Consider the following 17,439-nt stretch of genomic DNA (forward strand, 5'->3'; position numbering starts at 1 on the left):
ACACACACACCATAAATATGTGATATAACAGATGTGTTAATAAGATGGGAAAAATCCTTTCATAATGTATACATATATCAAATAATCACAATGAACACTTTAAATATCTTACGATTTTATTTGCCAAATTTACCTCAATAAAGCTGGAGAAAGAAACCTCCAAGGCTTGGGGGAGCTTCCCTGGTTGACAATACTCTGTGTGATTGTCATACATCATTGCTGGGAGAAGTAAGTATTGTTCACAAGACTCTACTGGGAGAGAACAACTGGAAGCTCATGCTTGGAACTCTCCTGGAACCTGCCCTTATGTGCCTCTTTCTTTTGCTAATTTTGCTATAATAAACTGTGGCTGTGAGCATAACAGCCTTTCTGACTTCTATGAGTCCTTCTAGCAAATCCTTGCACATAAGTGTGGTGTTGTGAAACCTCCAGAACTTTCAATACCCTTCTATGAATTTCATAGGTTAATGTTTTAAGGAATCCCAGAGGCTACCAGGAAGATCATAGACCTGCTGTTAGCCATTTCCTTCCTTGCAACATGCATTTCAGGGCTACAGCTCTGGGGCAAGTGTACAATGAGTAACTGCATTCAAGGCTGTGGTGACCTATTATGGATAAGACAGCTTTTAACTCAAGGAATTAATTAATTTATTTTAAAAATACATAGGAAAAAGACACACAAAGTGTAAAATGATAAGGACATTGAAATTCTTCCATTTCTCTTTATCTCGGTTTTCCTATCCACAAAATGAAGGGAAAAGTCACATTACATGCAAAATGAATACAAGTTTACAGACTTCTTTCAATAACTTAGAGAGGAAGAGAAAAAAAGAGAGAGAAACTTTTGTCATATTTCAGCAAAGAATCCTGCTCTTAAAAAAGTGTTTGCTATGCCATGAAGCAGACTATCTCATTCACTTGTAACTAGGTTTAAAGCCTGGAAGATTTTATTATTGTCTCTTCTTAGAGGAGTACATTATACTCCAATTACAAATAAAATATAATAAAATGTATAATTGATTTGTGTTTTATTTCCATGTGCTTAGAACTGCCATATTCCAAACTGGTCTCTCCTTATATGTTTGCTAATTTTCATGTTAATAACAAGATGTCTGTGGCATTTATTAGCCTATAAATTATAACCCTATTTAGAAGTCTCTGCCTCCAATTAGTTTTAAAGACAATTAAAGACCAATTTTTCATTGCTTTCTTTTCTACAAAACACTTTCCAATTTTAATTGTCTACTCTTCTGTTCAAATCAAATTTAATAACAGCAAAAGTTTATCTGTGACTCTTTGGTCTCATTTGATGTATTCTTTATGCACCTAAGAGGGGTAGTACAGACTCTGAAAATTCACATATTCTTATGGGTAAAGAGGAAAAAATTATGAAAGAAACCCTCTATTTATAGAACCTAGGAGGCAGTAGGTAAAATTCATATGAATTTAACAAGTTGACAAAAATAAAAGATGTCTATTTTTCCTTTTTATTTTAATGACAGAGTCTACAGTACTCACAATTACCATTTACTTTTTATGTTCGAAATCTATATTCACTAACAGCTAAAAATTAGAAATAAATATTAATGAATCACTTCTGTGACCTGTTAGCTCAGTTAGCTCAGCTGTTTCAACTTGCCAATGATGAAGCCAAGGTCATGGGAGTGATAGTAATAATTGGATCTAGAGTGTTAATGACTACAAAGGTCTTTTACAAGTATTAAATCATTTGGTCCTCACAATACCCATATGAGATCCTTAGAACAAACATGATTATTGCCACTTTATGAAAAAATAAAGAGATCCATGAAGGCTAAGCAACTTGTTTAAGGTCACATAATTAATAAACAGGGTTAAAAACTCGACTTTTAAGTTTTCTGACGCTGGCATTCTTTCCACTCAAATTGGATGTGTTAACTGTTGCCTTGTAAATAATAAAATGACTATGACATTCCTTAGCCTGTTGATTTTACTTGCATTTAGAAGACTCTGATTTCTGGGTTGAGATCACAATTTCCCAACTTGTAAATCAATTAGAGGAAAAATCATAAGGAAAGGCAATAATTAGCAATAGCTTAAAACATAAAGACAGGAATCAAATGTACATGCCAGACACTGATAGTTCCATGGACTTTGATGTTGCAGCAGTTGAATGGAGCAACATCATCAGTGGCCTGCTTGCAATTTACTCTCTGAACCAGAATGACACAACTGAAAATAAAAGAAGAGAAAGAGACGTTGACTCATTTTTACTGCTTGTTTTTATAGCAATAAATATCACATTAATCAGAAAACTGAGGGACACCTGGGTGGCTCAGTTGGATAAGTGTTGGAATCTTGATTTCTGCTCCAGTTGTGATCTCAGGGTGGTGAGATGGAGCTCTGCTTGGAGTTCTGCTTGGAGTTCGCCATAGTGGGGAACCTGCTGCTCTCCTTTTCCTTCTGCCCCTCCCCCCTGCTTGCACACACTCTCTTTCTTAAGTAGATAAATCAATCTTTAAAAAAAGGAAAGAAATAAAGAAAACTGAGTAACCCCTCCTCTACTGTCTTTTGAGACAGCTGAGATCTTGCACCTCCCTTCTCAATTCCTCTTATCCAGGATAATTCTGTCTGTTCAACAAGGCCAGGGGCAGACAGCAAGGGAAAGTGGCCCTTGTATCCCAGGAAGATGACCTTTTAGGTAAAGCCACATAAATAGTAGCAGAGACAAGAAGGGTGCTGGGAGTGGTGTTTGCAGGGGAGACCAATCTTTCATGGACTGCACCAGATTGAATAATGGAGGGCTGTTTTAGGATCTATGCTATCTCCCTTAGAGTAAAGAAATGGAGAAGTAAAAACAGTAAAAACAGAATTTTCCATTTCAGTGCCAGATGAATATTTCTGAGGTATCATAAATTGAGCTAAAGCTGTGTACAGCTGAGAGGATGGTTTTTACCAATACACAAGTGACAGTAAGGATGACCATGGACAATCCTTACCAGCAATGTACCTGCAAACCCAAGGCCTAAATATAGCTCACTTCATAGCAGAATGGAAAAAAAAAACAAAAAAAAAAACAGCAGAAAGTAAGATAAGAGCAGATGAGATCAAGAACACTTCGAAGAAATTTTAAAAATTGTAATAGCAGTATTAAAATTTTCATTGGAGTCATGTAGAACAGAAGTGAGGCTAAACAAACCAAACAAAAAACTTCAAAATGTCCCCCAGGGACAGGAGAAAGAAGGAGAAATCATAAAAATGATAAATGTGACAACATATGAGGACATATGAGGAACAGAGAGGAGAGATCCAATATCCTGATACAAAGATATTCTAAAAAGAAAAAAAAAGAAATAAAACAAGTAATAGAGAAATTATAATCCAAGATATGATAGAAGAATACTTTTCCAGGCAGGAAAGGCCAGAATCTGTTTGTTACACAAAAAATTAATAAAATATTTTTAATTACAAGTATAAGAGTATAATGCTCTCTTAAATTCCAGTAAAGAATAGAATGTCTATAGTGATCTGAGGTTTAAAAATGGAGAACACAGAATCCCAAATCAAATCAAATCAAATGTCATTCATGTCAGATAGTAACAAAAAACATCTTATACATGCAGAAACTCCAAAAAAATATAACACCCACTTTCCTCCCATGAATGAGAGAAATGAAACAAAACCTCAGAAATGTACTCCACCCACTTGGAAGTTTAATCATCAAGATCTCTAAAATGGAGAAGTACTTGACAATGAACTTAGCTACAAATATGCAAACATGTTTTAATGTGTCTTCTGAAAGTTCTCAAAATTAAAGTGAAAACTCAGAAAGATTCCTGTAGTTAAACCTTGATGTTGAAAATTCATAATCACGGTCTACAATCATAATCTCAGGAAAAAGTAACACAAGAATAGGAAGTGGGTGTGTAGTAAAGGAAGTGAATATTTGTTAAATTCCTGATTTTAAAATAATTACACGAACATTGTTTTACTTTTGATTTAATAATTAAATACAGGATCAAGTGCATTTTGTTTTTTAAAAAATATTTAAAATTATTATTTGTTATTAAATACAGGCTGTCATCTGAGTTTTTAATAGAAAACAAAAGCAAATTAAAGTTGAAGTGCCAGAATTTTCCTAGACTGTTGAATAAGAATAAAAATTTTAGTTTTTGTTTGCTTTTGTTTTGTTTTTAATTTTCAAACTGTGTTTCAGGGAGTACTTGGTGCTTTCTGGGCCACAGGTAGGGTTAGAAGAATGAGGCAAGAGAGCATGACTGGGAGGACCTACAGCTCAGTCTCCTGCTTCTAAATTATAATTCTGTTGAGCTGTCTTTGGCCAAATCAACAAAAAGGCCATTTGTTCATAGAGTGGACTTCATGCAGGTCGGGTCCTGTGTGACCTCAGAAGGGCCCTGTGCTTGGGGTTTATTGCTCTTTGGTCACCATCTTAAAATTTCCAATAATTTTATATTTGGATTTCCATGCTGTAAGTGAAGTCAATAGAACCATGGAGCATGGATAAGGGGCTGAGAGCCATGGCTCTTGGGTGGTCCTGCTTATGTGCAGCCTTGATTCCCACCACTTGCCTTCCCTGGAGAGGGGCTCCACAGGCCATCCCTGCCCCACTGCACCCTGCCACCCCACTTCATCCACTCTTTTCTCTGCCCAGTAAGCACTACTACACTCACCCTCTTCTGCGGGCCTAAGTGTGGTGCCAGATGAGACAAGTACCTGAGACAACATCTCAGGGCAGACATGGCAGTGGCTGTCCCTGCCATGGGCCAGCAGTACATCCATACAGTCAATTGTCACTATGCAAAGATGGGCTTCTGAGCTTCTTACTCTACCTGAGAATGGGCTCATCCAGATATTGAGGTTTTTGTCTTTGGCCATCTCCAGCCCACTATGAATTGGGGTGGCAGGTCATGGGAAGGGGAGATTTATTTCTCTCACATGGTGCTGTGCAGCGATGGTTGAGGGAGGAAGGGAGGAAGCCCTGCTGCTAGTGGACTGTGCACTAGACAAATCAAGGGGCACCTGTGAGCCTCTAAACCCAATGAGTATCTCTATCCCAATGACTCAACATTAAATAGCAAATAATACACTATGAAAGGTGAAGAGAGACCTAGGAAGAAAGGGAAAAGCTTTATATTTTAATACCTTTTATGACATTTCTTTTTCCTGTCTTTTGAATGAGGAGCATGTCTTTTCATTTCACATTGGGTCCTTGCATATCACATAGCTGACTCTGTCAAGGTTTTCCTTTTCAGATATTTCTGTGAGTGCTTAGGCACTTACTGATTTCTCAGACAGTTCTGGTCATCCTGTAAGCTGGATTCAAAGCCATCCACTTGAACACTAATTGTGTAAGGAATTCACGACTGCCACCATCAGAGAATGATGGGACTAATGAGTCTGGAGCACCACCATTCACACGGAAAAGCAGAAGCAGCAGTAACAGGATTACAATAACTTCTTTGTTTCGGACATGGAAGATCAGGGAACTGGAGATTTCAGCAACCAGCACAGACTGGAGAGAGGAGAGAATTGGGACTTATGCAATGCTGAGTTCTACTTTTGATATGCTAAGATGTGTTTTACAATTTTTACTTGCAAGTTACAGAAATCTAACTCAAACCACTTCAAACAGAAACCCTGGCTTATATGAAAAGAAAAAGGGTAACTGAAAAATCCAAATGCATCATCAATGTCCTTTGCTTTGCATTTCACTATGGCTCTCTAATTGTAGGCCTATTCCTTTTAGATGTTGCCACATTGCAGCTATACAGATGATCTAGCTTTGGAGTCTATCATTACAGCTTGTGATCCAAGGATAAAGAGATTTTTTTCCCCCCTCCCAAAGTGAAACTGAAGAAAAAGACTGACTGGCTTGGTTAATATGTTCATGCTCTGACCAAACACTATTGTCAATTGGATGGATAATACGATTGCCCAGTTCTGGGCTGTATATCAGAGTACGACAATTCTGGAATTAGCATCCTTGGAACCACAAGGAGAGGCAGAGAGGTAGCCCTGCAGTGAAAGAGGCTACTAATAGCAGAAAAGGATGATTTTACAGACTAAGCACTAGGAGCTGACTAAAAATTATCTGTGAAACATCAAGACGGGAGTGGGTATATTTTTGAAAATCAGAAAACTGCCTTCTACTTCCTGGATCCATGTAGCAGATATAATAAGAAAACTGGGACCTCCAATATCTACTCATTTTTCTCTTTTTCTGACTTGTTGATGTGCTTCGAATTGGTATCTCTGTCAGCGCAGTCAAGGGAGCCATACTTGCATGGAGGTTGAAAGTGAAGTATACACTATTTCAAGGTAAAGGTACCAAGAAATGTTGCTTCAACGTAAGACATTTCTCAGATTAAAGCCTTCCATGCTACTTTCACTAGAGATTTTCACAAAGTTACTGGATAATTCCTGAACTATTGTCAACATGGTACTTTCTACTTTGGTTATTACCTTTGTAAGTTTTCTTTCTTGCAGGAAACCAGAAAAGAAAATAATCATAGTTGAGATTATTCAGGCAACAGGAACTTCTAACAGCATCTAGATATAGAATTCAGGAGAGAGGTGAGAGATGAAGTCTAGAATTATAATTTTGAGAGTAGACAGTTTGTAAGTGATGTCGGGAATCATGGGAGTGTCAAGGATTATTCTAGGAGGAAGAAATATGGAATGAGAAAGAAAGAGAGCAGCTAGGGACTTTTCCCTTCTTGTGAATGGTAATTAATGGTACAAAAATACTGTAAATACAACATCTGTGTGCTCCTTTCCTAGATGATAGACACCATTGAGCAAAAACGAAGATAAGTCCTCTCAGGCAAAGCCTGTATGTTAGCATGGTACATTGACTTAGTCTGCTTTTATTGGAAAATGAAGAAAAATCTATTCACCTGTGTCTCCAATGAAGGAAAGGATTTATTATTGATATTACCACTGAGCTTACCTCAAATAACCCAGGAGATTTTCAATTGGATATTATTAACTGTCCACAATCCCTGTCTTTAGAAAAGCAATTGCATGAGTTAAAAACAACAACAACAACAACAACAACACTCTCCTCTGGACTGGTCAATGATGTAATAGAAAAAGTTTGTCAGAAAATAATAGGAATCCTCTCTGTTTTTTTTTTTTTTTTTCTTCCTCAAAAACTCTATGAACTGATCCAGTTTGAAGAATCTGGAAAAGTAAGAAACATGAAGAATTATCACTTTTAAGTTGAAAGCAAGAGTATCATAAATATCTGCTGCTACAACTAATATTAAGGCACTTAATCTTTGTCAGGTACTCTCTGTCCTTTATACACATTACTTAGTTTATTCTTCATTGTAACTTTAAAGAACACGTATTTTTTTTCCCTTTTACAGATAAAGATCTTAAAGCTAAATCATTAACCTGGGGGGGGAAGTCCTGTCATCTCCCTAAAGGAGAGCCCCCTCCAAATCCCCTGATTAGAGCACCAGGCAGCCCCAGATCTGCCCAAAGGGGTCCAGGCACCTCAGTGTTAAGTTGTTAAGAGAATATATCTTAAAATTCTCGTCACAAAGGAAATAAGATTGTAAATGTGTGTGGTGATGGATGTTGACCAGTCACTATGGTGATCATTTCTCAATATACATATATATACAATCGTGGTTGTATACCTGAAACTAATATAATGTTCTATGTCAATTATTATCTCAATTTAAAAAAATACTAACTTGTTGCAAGATTATTTTTTTTTGAAAGGTGAAAATTTTTAAAAGACAAGGAAAAAGTAGCCCATCACTACTGTTCTCTGCCACCAAGAATACTGTTACTATTAGTTATGGATTCTCAAACTTCAACTGTGATTCAAGTCACAAAAGCATACAGTGGAAAAAACTAAGTTAAATTATGAACGTGAAGATCACATGATACATAAGTAGAAGAATCAGTATTTGAATTTGAGTGTGTCTGATGACAAAGTTCATGCTCTTCCAACAGTTCCTACTGTTTTCTGTGAGTAATAGAAAAGATGAGAGCAAATGATGTCACAAAAACCAAGGTATAAGGAGCTACCATGTTAGAAGTTGACACATGCAACATTTCAAGGAATCAGTGAACCAAGAACTGAAAAACAACCCTATGATTTGAAGACTAAGTAACTCTTGAATCATGGTGAATGAAGTTAATGTAGTTAAGCATTGAACACATCAAAAATACATAGAAATTATGGATAAAGGTAATCAAAAATACTTTTTTAAAGATTTATTTATTTATTTTGGAAAGAGAGAAAGAGAACACACATGTAGAGGGGAAGGGCAGAGGGAAAAGGAGATAGAAACTCAAGCAGACTCCCACTGAGCATGGGGCCAGACTCCAGGGGGTGAATCTCAGGACCCTGACACCACAACCTGAAATAAAACCAAGGCTCAGGCATTTAACCAATTATGCCATCCAGGTGATCCCCCAAAATATTTTTTAATTAAAAGATGAGCTCAAAAGAAGGAAAGGGAAAACATTCCAAAAATACCAAAAATAAGACTGAACTCAAATACTTAATAGGAAGTAGAAAGTAATATTGTGTTGGGAATTTGAGTGCTCAGACCTATGTTGACTCTGGGATTGGAGTCCTGGTTTTCAATACCCATGCAGGTCTTGAGACAGAGCCTCAGGCAGGTAAGGCCTCAAAGGCTGTCCTGTTTTGTGTTGTTTTTTTTCTTAAAAAAAAAAAAAAGTAAAAAAATTGTGTACAACTGGATGAGAAAGCAATAAGGAAATTTGCTGTTCCTAAATAGCAATGAAAGAAACACATAGTCGTCTAGAGACATCTGGACACATACTACCTGCAGGTTGAGAACTAATAAAAAAACATGATCCAGAAATATCAAAATATCTCAATAGGACACTTTTAAAACCCAGGGCACAAGGTATTCCCACAGTTAACCTCTGAAGAAGAGTTGACAATAAAAAATTGCATACCTTATAATGAAGCAAAAAATAAGAATGGAGAGTCTACAGATAATGAATGGAATTATCATTCTTTTTTAAAAAAGATTTATTTATTAGAGAGAGAGAGCTCGCATAAGCGTGGGGGAGGGGCAGAGGGAGAAGCAGGCTCTTTTACTGTGTAGGGAGCCCAATAAGGGGCTCAATCCCAAGACCCTGAGATCATGACCTGAACCAAAGGCAGACCTTAACTGACTGAGCCACCCAGGCTCCCCTGGAATTTAAAACTCTATTAAGAAACAGAACAAATGAAGTAATTAGGAAGAGTTCACCAAACAAATATACTAAAAATGCGTAAGAGGTTAAGAGAAAGGAAAAGAAACTATTATGAGAGAAGAGGTGAATATGAAAGACTTAAAAATAGAGCCAAAAAAATTCTAAAAGGAAATATTTATAGTCATAAAATTTTTATACCAATGTTAATAGCTTTATCAAGGTATAATTCACATACCAGAAAATTAATCCATTGTAAGGACATAGCTCAATAATTTTTAGTAAATGTGTAGACTTGTACATCCATTACTGCAATCTTATTTTGGAACATGTCCATTGCCCCAAATAGTGATTAAATGTTAATATTAATGGGAAGTCAAATAAAACTACAAAAAAAGAAGCATAACCTATTTTAGAGATAGTAAGCAAATCAGTGGTTGCCTGTGGTCAAGGGATGGAGAGGATTGATGGAGATGAATATAAAGGACCTCTCTGGGGTAAGGCAATGTTCTGTATCTTGGTTGCAGTAGAAGTTACAGAGTACAAAAAATGGCCAAGATCATGGAAATATATACTGACATTTGTCTTAGTCCATTCTGGTTGCTGTAACAAAATACCACAGTTTGGGTGGCTTCTAAACAATAGAAACATTTCTCAGAATTCTGAAGTCCGGAATTCCAAGATCAGGTGCCAGCATGGTTGGGTGAGGGGCCCTTTCTGGCCTGCAGAATTCTTTCTGTGTCCTCACATGAAAGAAGGGGCAAGAGAACTCTCTGAAGTCTTCTTTATAAGGGGATAATCCCATCAGGAGGCTTGCACATTAATGATCTAGTCATCTCCTAGAGAGCTCACCTCCAAATACCCTCTCACTGGGGATTAGATTTCAACATACGGATTGGAGTGGGGGAACACAAACATTGAGTCTCTAGCAAGGATTTTCCAGATAGAAGAAAAAGACATGTCTTCAGCTTGAAGAAATGCAATAAGCACAAAAGGATAAACAGAAGCAAATCCACAATGGTGGCATGATGAAACCTCAGAACACCAAATATCAAGAATTAAAAGCAACCGAAGAAGAAAAATTACCTTGAAAACAGAAACAGTCTGATTGATAGCAAACTCCTTTCTAGCATCATTAGGAATCAGAAGAAATAATATCTTCAAAATACTAAAATAATTTCTGTCAACCTAGACTTCTACATTTAGCTAAGCCATCAGTCAGGAGTAAGGAATAGAAAACCATTTTTAGAGGAAAATAGAAAGCTTACTATTCATAAACTAAAAAAAAAATGTATTTCAGAAGTCAAAGCCTTTGTATAGTAAAAAGGAATTGAAGATCACTCTTCCCAGAGCCGATTCAATAGAGGGGTAATGGTACAACCTCATGGTAATGGCTCAAAAAGGAGTGGGAAGAAGGAATTCAGGAGAGTCCAGGAACATGAGGCTTGTGCCTTTTTCTTTTCTAGTTGTGGTACATCAGGTGAAAATGCTATTGAAGGAGAGTGGATTGTGGTTGCGGATCCAGCAGTAATGCTCAGCATAGTTGTGGCCTAACTAACACAGCAGGGAAAGCGTTACCGAAGAAATGCAGGTTGTCCAGCGGAGAATGGAAACCAAGCAGTTACTACCAAGGATCCATAACAAAGTATTTGGGCAGAAATACATTGCTTCTTTAATTCAACACAGAGTGAAGTTTTAGACAGATGTTAAATAGGTCTTGGGTCGCCATGCATCTTTCAATGTCACGTGTTAGAAGGTAGTTCCGATTGATTAACCATCATGGCGAGCAAGATTTTCAGTAGGTAGGAGGTTGGGGAAAAGGCTGTAGAAAGTTGTCATAAATATTGATTGGCTCGCATTACCACATGGGGTGTTTCTTTCCTATATATATATGGGCTTCTGCTCTGTTAGAGGAGACTTTTTGAGGGGTAGCCGTGAACACAGATCTGAAAACGAAATGTTTACTATCCAACATGAACAGACGTGTCCCCAGGATTTTGTATAACATCGCCGAATGTGCAGTTTTCAAAGTCTACAACATTTCGGGCCTCCTCCATCTGTGAGCTGGACCATACTGGTGTCCTTATGGTAAAGAGGCTGATGTTTCAAGACAACGTGACATACCAACCGATTAAAAGGTCTCACCAGTTTCCCTAGTCCCCACTCCCCTTCCCAACCCTCTTCTTAAGATGGGAGTCCCTGGGTATGTGACTCTTCCAGGACACCTGGACGACTTTGCTCCCTTAGGGAGAAAGGGGCTGCCCTCACCTACAGCCTGGAGGTTCGGAATGAACTAATCTCAGCAAATGTAAGTACTCTCCTGCTTTCCATTACTCTCTGTCAGGCAGAAATTGTGGGTACATAGTGAAATCCAACTGTAATTCCATTTTGTTTGATTTGGCATAAAAAAAGTGAACATTTCTCCTTAACTTCTTTTCAGAGTGAGCATGTGGCTTTCCTCAACAAGAGGGCCACTGACCAAGGAATCAGCTCACTTTACATCAGTGGAAACAGGCCATCTTTAAAAAAAAAAAAAAAAAATTCAGTGGATTTAGTCCATTTTAAGAATACCTATCATAGGGCAGCCCGGGTGGCTCAGCGGTTTAGCGACACTTTCAGCCCAGGGCGTGATCCTGGAGACCCGGGATCGAGTCCCACATCGGGCTCCCTGCATAGAGCCTGCTTCTCCCTCTGCCTGTCTGTGTGTGTGTGTGTGTGTGTGTGTGTGTGTCTTTCATGAATAAATAAAATCTTAAAAAAAAACCCACTGCATCATCAATGGTTAAAAAAAAGAATACCAATCATAATTTATCAATTTTCTATGATCCCATAAGAAGGAAAAACATGACACATGTGAGCAATGTTCAGTTACAGGGTGACTTCCCTGAGGCTCCCCACAAATGGCACAAGACAACAATCCAGAAGGATGAAGAACGGCCAAGCTCAACACTTAGTGATTCATAAGAACAACCAACTATTTGCTTCTTGGAATGATAGATGAATTATTAGGAGGTGTGATTTCTTTTTAGAGGGAGGTGGTTGCAAGGCTGGGACTTAATAACTAGGTATATGTGGTTATATTTAAGAATCAGTTGACCCAGGGGCTCCTAGATGGCACAGTTGGTTAAGAGTCTGACTCTTGATTTCGGCTCAGGTCATGATCTCAAGATCATGAGCACAATCCACTCTCCAAGTCAGACTCTGCGCTCAGTCTGGAGTGTGCCTGAGGTTCTCTCTCCTTCTTCCTCTGTCCCTCCCCGAGCTTGCACATGTGTGCACTCTCTGTCTCTCTCTCTCTTAAAGAAATAAATCTTTAAAAAAATAAGGATCAATTCATCTGAGCATTTGGATTCTAACAGTGAACAAATACTTGATTTTATACTAATCATATTTTACTTGGAAAACCTATCATTTGTCCACAATAGCCACACTGTGGAAGGAGCCTCGGTGTCCATCAAAAGATGAATGGATAAAGAAGCTGTGGTCTATGTATACACTGGAATGTTCCTCAGCCATTAGAAACGATGAATACCCACCATTTGCTTCGACGTGGAAGGACCTGGAGGGTATTATGCTGAGTGAAGTAAGTCAATCGGAGAAGGACAAACATTATATGTTCTCATTCATTTGGGGAATATAAATAATAGTGAAAAGGAATAGAAGGGAAGGGAGAAGAAATGGGTGGAAATACCAGAAGGGGAGACAGAACATGAGAGACTCCTAACTCTGGGAAACGAACTAGGGGTGGTGGAAGGGAAGGAGGGTGGGGGGTGGAGGTGAATGGGTGACGGGCACTGAGGGGGGCACTTGACGGGATGAGCACTGGGTGTTATTCTGTATGTTGGCAAATTGAACATCAATAAATAATAAATTTATTATTAAAAAAAAAGAAAACCTATCATTCATTTGAAGGTTTGTTCTATCTTGCCTGGCCATAATACACATGTAGGTACGCTTAGATGTCAAGAAGAGATGGATCTGGGGCTAAAACACCAGTAAAGGAATAGAGGACATCGTTTAGGTATGAGGCAGGGTTGTGTGTCCATAGACTAAGTCCAGAGGCATGAGAACCAGGGATCAACTAGACTAAAAACTCAAGTCGGAATGTAAACCCCAGCAAAGACTAAGCCAAAAAGGTGGGACAGGGCAATGTAACGGTTACCATTTATCAAGGTCATTTTGAAGGTGAAGAAACAGGCTCAGACATGTGAAATGACTAGCCCTCGTTCTCACAGCCGTCAAGGGAGCAGAGCCAGAGTTCAACCCCTTAGGTCGGCCTGCCGTCACTCGGCTTTCTGCCCTCCCACCCTGCCTCCCTGCCTGGAGGGACGCCCACAGTCAGTGGCTCCAGGTGTCTAGGTAGGGAGGGGCCCTGGGGGCCCAGTGCCAGATAGGACTTTTCCTGTCCTCTTCCAGGCAGCATCAGGCTGTCCCAGATATTCTGGGAAAAGAAACCACGGCAATACGTGTACATATCCACGTCGAGGAAATTCAGCTTCCTTAATCAACTCAGCACGCACACAGCTGGAACTCAGCTCCTCACTCACAGAAAGTTGTTACGTGAGAATCAGTCATGAGTATTCTCGGAGTTCACCCCAAGACCTCTCTTTGATTACTCACAGTGTTCAGATAAACTCTTCAAGCCATTAATAGGTTTTATTCTTGTATTTCTGAATGTACTAAGTCAACTTGGGTTTACTGGGTGTTTTCATTATACAACTACTGTAAGTTTCCAGCAAGAGAGGCCCATTGACACTAATTTAAGACTTTTCTGTTCTTTTCCTTTGATTTTTTAGTGACTTCAATTTAAAAAAATGTGTTAGACCATCTATTCTCCTGGAAAATGTCATATTGCTCCCCAAACATTTGTTTTGGCTGAGATTCCTCTGTGTCTTAGAATTAGAAAGGAATTTAGAAGTCATCCAGCCCTGTCTGCACTTCACATGAAGAGCAGCGGAATACTAGAGCAGTTAAAGACTAACTAAAGTACTAAAGTACTAGAGCGGCCAAGACTGCACCACAGCAGCTGGGTTGAGCCCAGGTCTTGGGACTACGGCCCAGGGCTCCAACACATCATGCCCTTTATGCTGCCAGACATCAAGTGATAACATTCAAGAAGCTTCCAATCCAAAGGTAATGCACTTTAGAAATATGCTTTATTCATGCCCAGGCTACCTTTTTAAAAAATTATTATTAGGGGATAGACCTTAAAAATGATAATTCACAACCATGTTGTATAAAATAGACTCAATCTGATTCACTAGCCAAAACTCTCCACAGTCGGAATACATGAGAAGTTCTGACCTATTTTGGCACAGGCCCTCTGCTGCCGCTGCGTTGAAGGAGTCGATACCATTCGCAGGAGGATGAAATGAATCTACTGAACACATGAGCCATTAAACTACACAAGGGGCATTAAAAACTCTTTCCTATTTACAACAATGCTGCAAAATGCCTATTCTGGAATCTCCATTTCACAGATAAGGAGTCTTTGATTCTATAACACGTGGAGTCACCAGAAGAGTTGAGGGAAAACAGGCTCCCTGGTGGAGTGAAAATCACTGGACGGGCGGTCAGGAGAAGTTCCCCTGAGGTCACTGAGTACGGGGCCCTTGGGTAAGTCACCTCTCCTCTCAGCCTTCCCTTCGTCAGCAGTTAAAGGAGGATGTTTTGCCTAAATAAATTGTTAATTCATTCCAAGGTAATGGACCTGATTCCAAGTCCCTCGAGGCCCACTGTCTAACCACACGATGCTGAATTTAGTCCATACAAAATGAGAAGAAGCCTCCTCTTGAACAAATCTGTACTGACCGCTGAAGGAAGCGACGTGCTTTGAAGGTGGACCAAAGGACGGAGAGGAGACAAACTGCGGGAGGAAGCTTTGCCATCGGCATGCTAGATCTGAGGGTTGTGTGGGAGACCAGTTACTGTTCCGAAGATTTAAGACAACATTGTCTGAATTTACACATTCACAGATATTATTAGAAGTCACAACTAGGCTGAGGGCAGCGATAGGCACAATATAACCTAACGTATGTTAGACCATTACTATGCTACTCTAGATATTTTTTCCCAAAATATTTGTTGAGTCTTTAAATCAGTTGTCTCTCCAAGTTTCTTAAAATGGAATCTCTGGAAATCCATCTTAATGACTAAACAAGCGTTGAGCATTAGCTGTTGCAACTGCATCTGGGAATAGTTCTCAAATGTTTAACTGGACGTCAAATGGGGTAAAGAAGCCATTCGGTCATTTAATGTGAAGAGCTACATTTTTCCTACCAGTTTTAATTGGATCAAGTCCCATTATCTCCCCTTTTCCCCAGACCCTCTCACTGCTGTGCTACTGTCAGGGGCTGTTGGCTGGATTTGATGGCATAAGTGACTACTATGGGAAATGAAGAAAGCCTAAGCCTAAAACAACTCACTTTTTCTTGTCTTTTTTTCTACTTTCAGTATCAACAGGAAATGAAGAAGTACAGATTTTTATAGCCATTTTATAGTCAACATTTCATTTATTTATGTTTTGTTTAAAGAAAATAGAACATAGACTCTGTGTGCGTGTTGCCCGCTATCACAATTTTGTATTTCTTACCAAATCCTATTTCTTAGTGACATCATGTTAAAATCCAGGTAATAAGAACATTCCCAGAGTTTTTTATTTTTAAGATTTTTATTAATTTATTCATGAGAGACAGAGAGAAAGAGGCAGAGACACAGGCAGAGAGAGGCAGGCTCCATGCAGGGAGCCTGATACGGGATTCAATCCTAGGACTCCAGGATCACACCCTGGGCTGAAGGCAGGTGGTTAACCACTGAGCCACCCAGGCGTCCCCATTCCCAGAGTTTAAATTCAGCAGATATTATAATGGGATGCAAATTAGGTTTCTAATAAATACTAATTTGAGTAAATACACAGTCTTAAAATATATTATACCTCATTTTCTCATTAACTTTTAAGAAATTTGAAATAAAAGGACAAAATTGGCATCTTTTAATTTAAAAATTTTCAAATCCTTTTTTCCCCTTTTTGTCCTATTCTCATTTGCTTATACAAATAGAAAAAGAATAACTGAGTAATTGGTCAAGAGGTCAAGAGTGAGGAACAGGAAGGAAACAGAAGCTGACGTGCCAAAGACGGGAGCGAGGATGACAGTTCATGAAAGAGGAACACTTAGAAGTCATTGGCCTCTGGGAGAACAAAGCAATAAAACTCAATGCCAATGAGCACGGGCCCATCAAGAGCTGCACAGCTTCCAAACTACCTAAATTTAACTCCATCTCAACAATGTTTGGATAATCCCATTACAGCCATACACGGTCAGTTATTTTTCAAGTTTAAATGTTTCAAAAAGAAGTTATGATTTCCTAATGCAGATCATTTTAGCATCTTGATCAGCACGGGTTAGAAACTCAGGGCATATCTCTGCAGTGTAAATCATGGGCCGGAAAGGATTCATACTGAGGATTTTCATCAACTCAACAGCCAAATTAGACTGACTAAATAACCAATCAATTTGAACCCAAGCAAGCCTGTGAGAAAGGAAACAGGAGAGTGGGTATGACATCTGTTGGCCCTTCTTGCTGGACAGGAGCCCTTGAGATTGACTCAAAGTGAAGTGCGGTATTCATTTACTCCCGTCCCTTCTGAAATCTTCTACTGTATGGAAGAGAGCACGTAAAGACTGTGAAGGGAGTGAGGAGAAGAAAATAACAGTGTCAAGAGTTAATGGTATGCCAGGACACCTGCGTGGCTCAGCGGTTGAGCATCTGCCTTGGGCTCAGGGCATGACCCCGGCGTCCCGGGATAGAGTCCCACGTCGGGCTCCCTGCACGGAGCCTGTTTCTCCCTCTGCCTGTGTCTCTGCCTCTCTCTCTGTGTCTCTCATGAATAAATAAATAAAATCTTAAAAAAAAAAAAAAAGAATTTACTGTATGTCAAGAGCTGTAATAACCTGAGAAAAATTCAAATGCTCTAACTTTATTAGTAACTCTAGCACAGATTTTACATGAAAATTCACATGCCCAACTATGTGATAAAGTTTCATTATCTGTAAACAGTTTACATTTCCCAGGTTCCCAGAAAAGGCGACTAATGAAATCTCTACAGACACCTGTTGGCTTTTCATAACAGATTTCTCTATTCCAAAGTTTCATCCAGTCCACATCGGAAGGGGCAACATAGATATTTCTGAGATGTTTTGCCTGTCATCCTTTTAAAGAAAAATTCTCTATATTTTTTTAAAAGATTTTGTT

At 38.9% G+C, this 17,439-nt stretch overlaps 2 long non-coding RNA genes across 3 annotated transcripts; one reads left to right on the top strand and one right to left on the bottom strand.

Moving 5' to 3' along the window:
* Positions 1-625: 625 nt before the first annotated feature.
* Positions 626-9,902, bottom strand: LOC140611611 (uncharacterized). 2 transcript variants are annotated; one of them, XR_012012708.1, is made up of 5 exons: positions 9,766-9,902; positions 6,950-7,182; positions 6,463-6,549; positions 5,143-5,512; positions 626-2,211 (listed from the first exon to the last, which is right to left on the bottom strand). It is a non-coding gene; the product is annotated as an uncharacterized lncRNA (long non-coding RNA). The 2 variants fall into 2 exon arrangements; XR_012012707.1 differs by having other exon boundaries at positions 627-2,211; positions 9,425-9,821.
* On the top strand, positions 9,886-17,046 carry LOC140611612 (uncharacterized). The gene is made up of 5 exons (XR_012012709.1): positions 9,886-11,494; positions 12,612-12,769; positions 13,983-14,319; positions 14,667-14,802; positions 14,888-17,046. It is a non-coding gene; the product is annotated as an uncharacterized lncRNA (long non-coding RNA).
* The last annotated feature ends 393 nt before the right edge of the window (positions 17,047-17,439 follow it).

This window comes from Canis lupus, chromosome 20 (genome assembly GCF_048164855.1).
Source record: "Canis lupus baileyi chromosome 20, mCanLup2.hap1, whole genome shotgun sequence".
Taxonomy (NCBI): domain Eukaryota; kingdom Metazoa; phylum Chordata; class Mammalia; order Carnivora; family Canidae; genus Canis; species Canis lupus.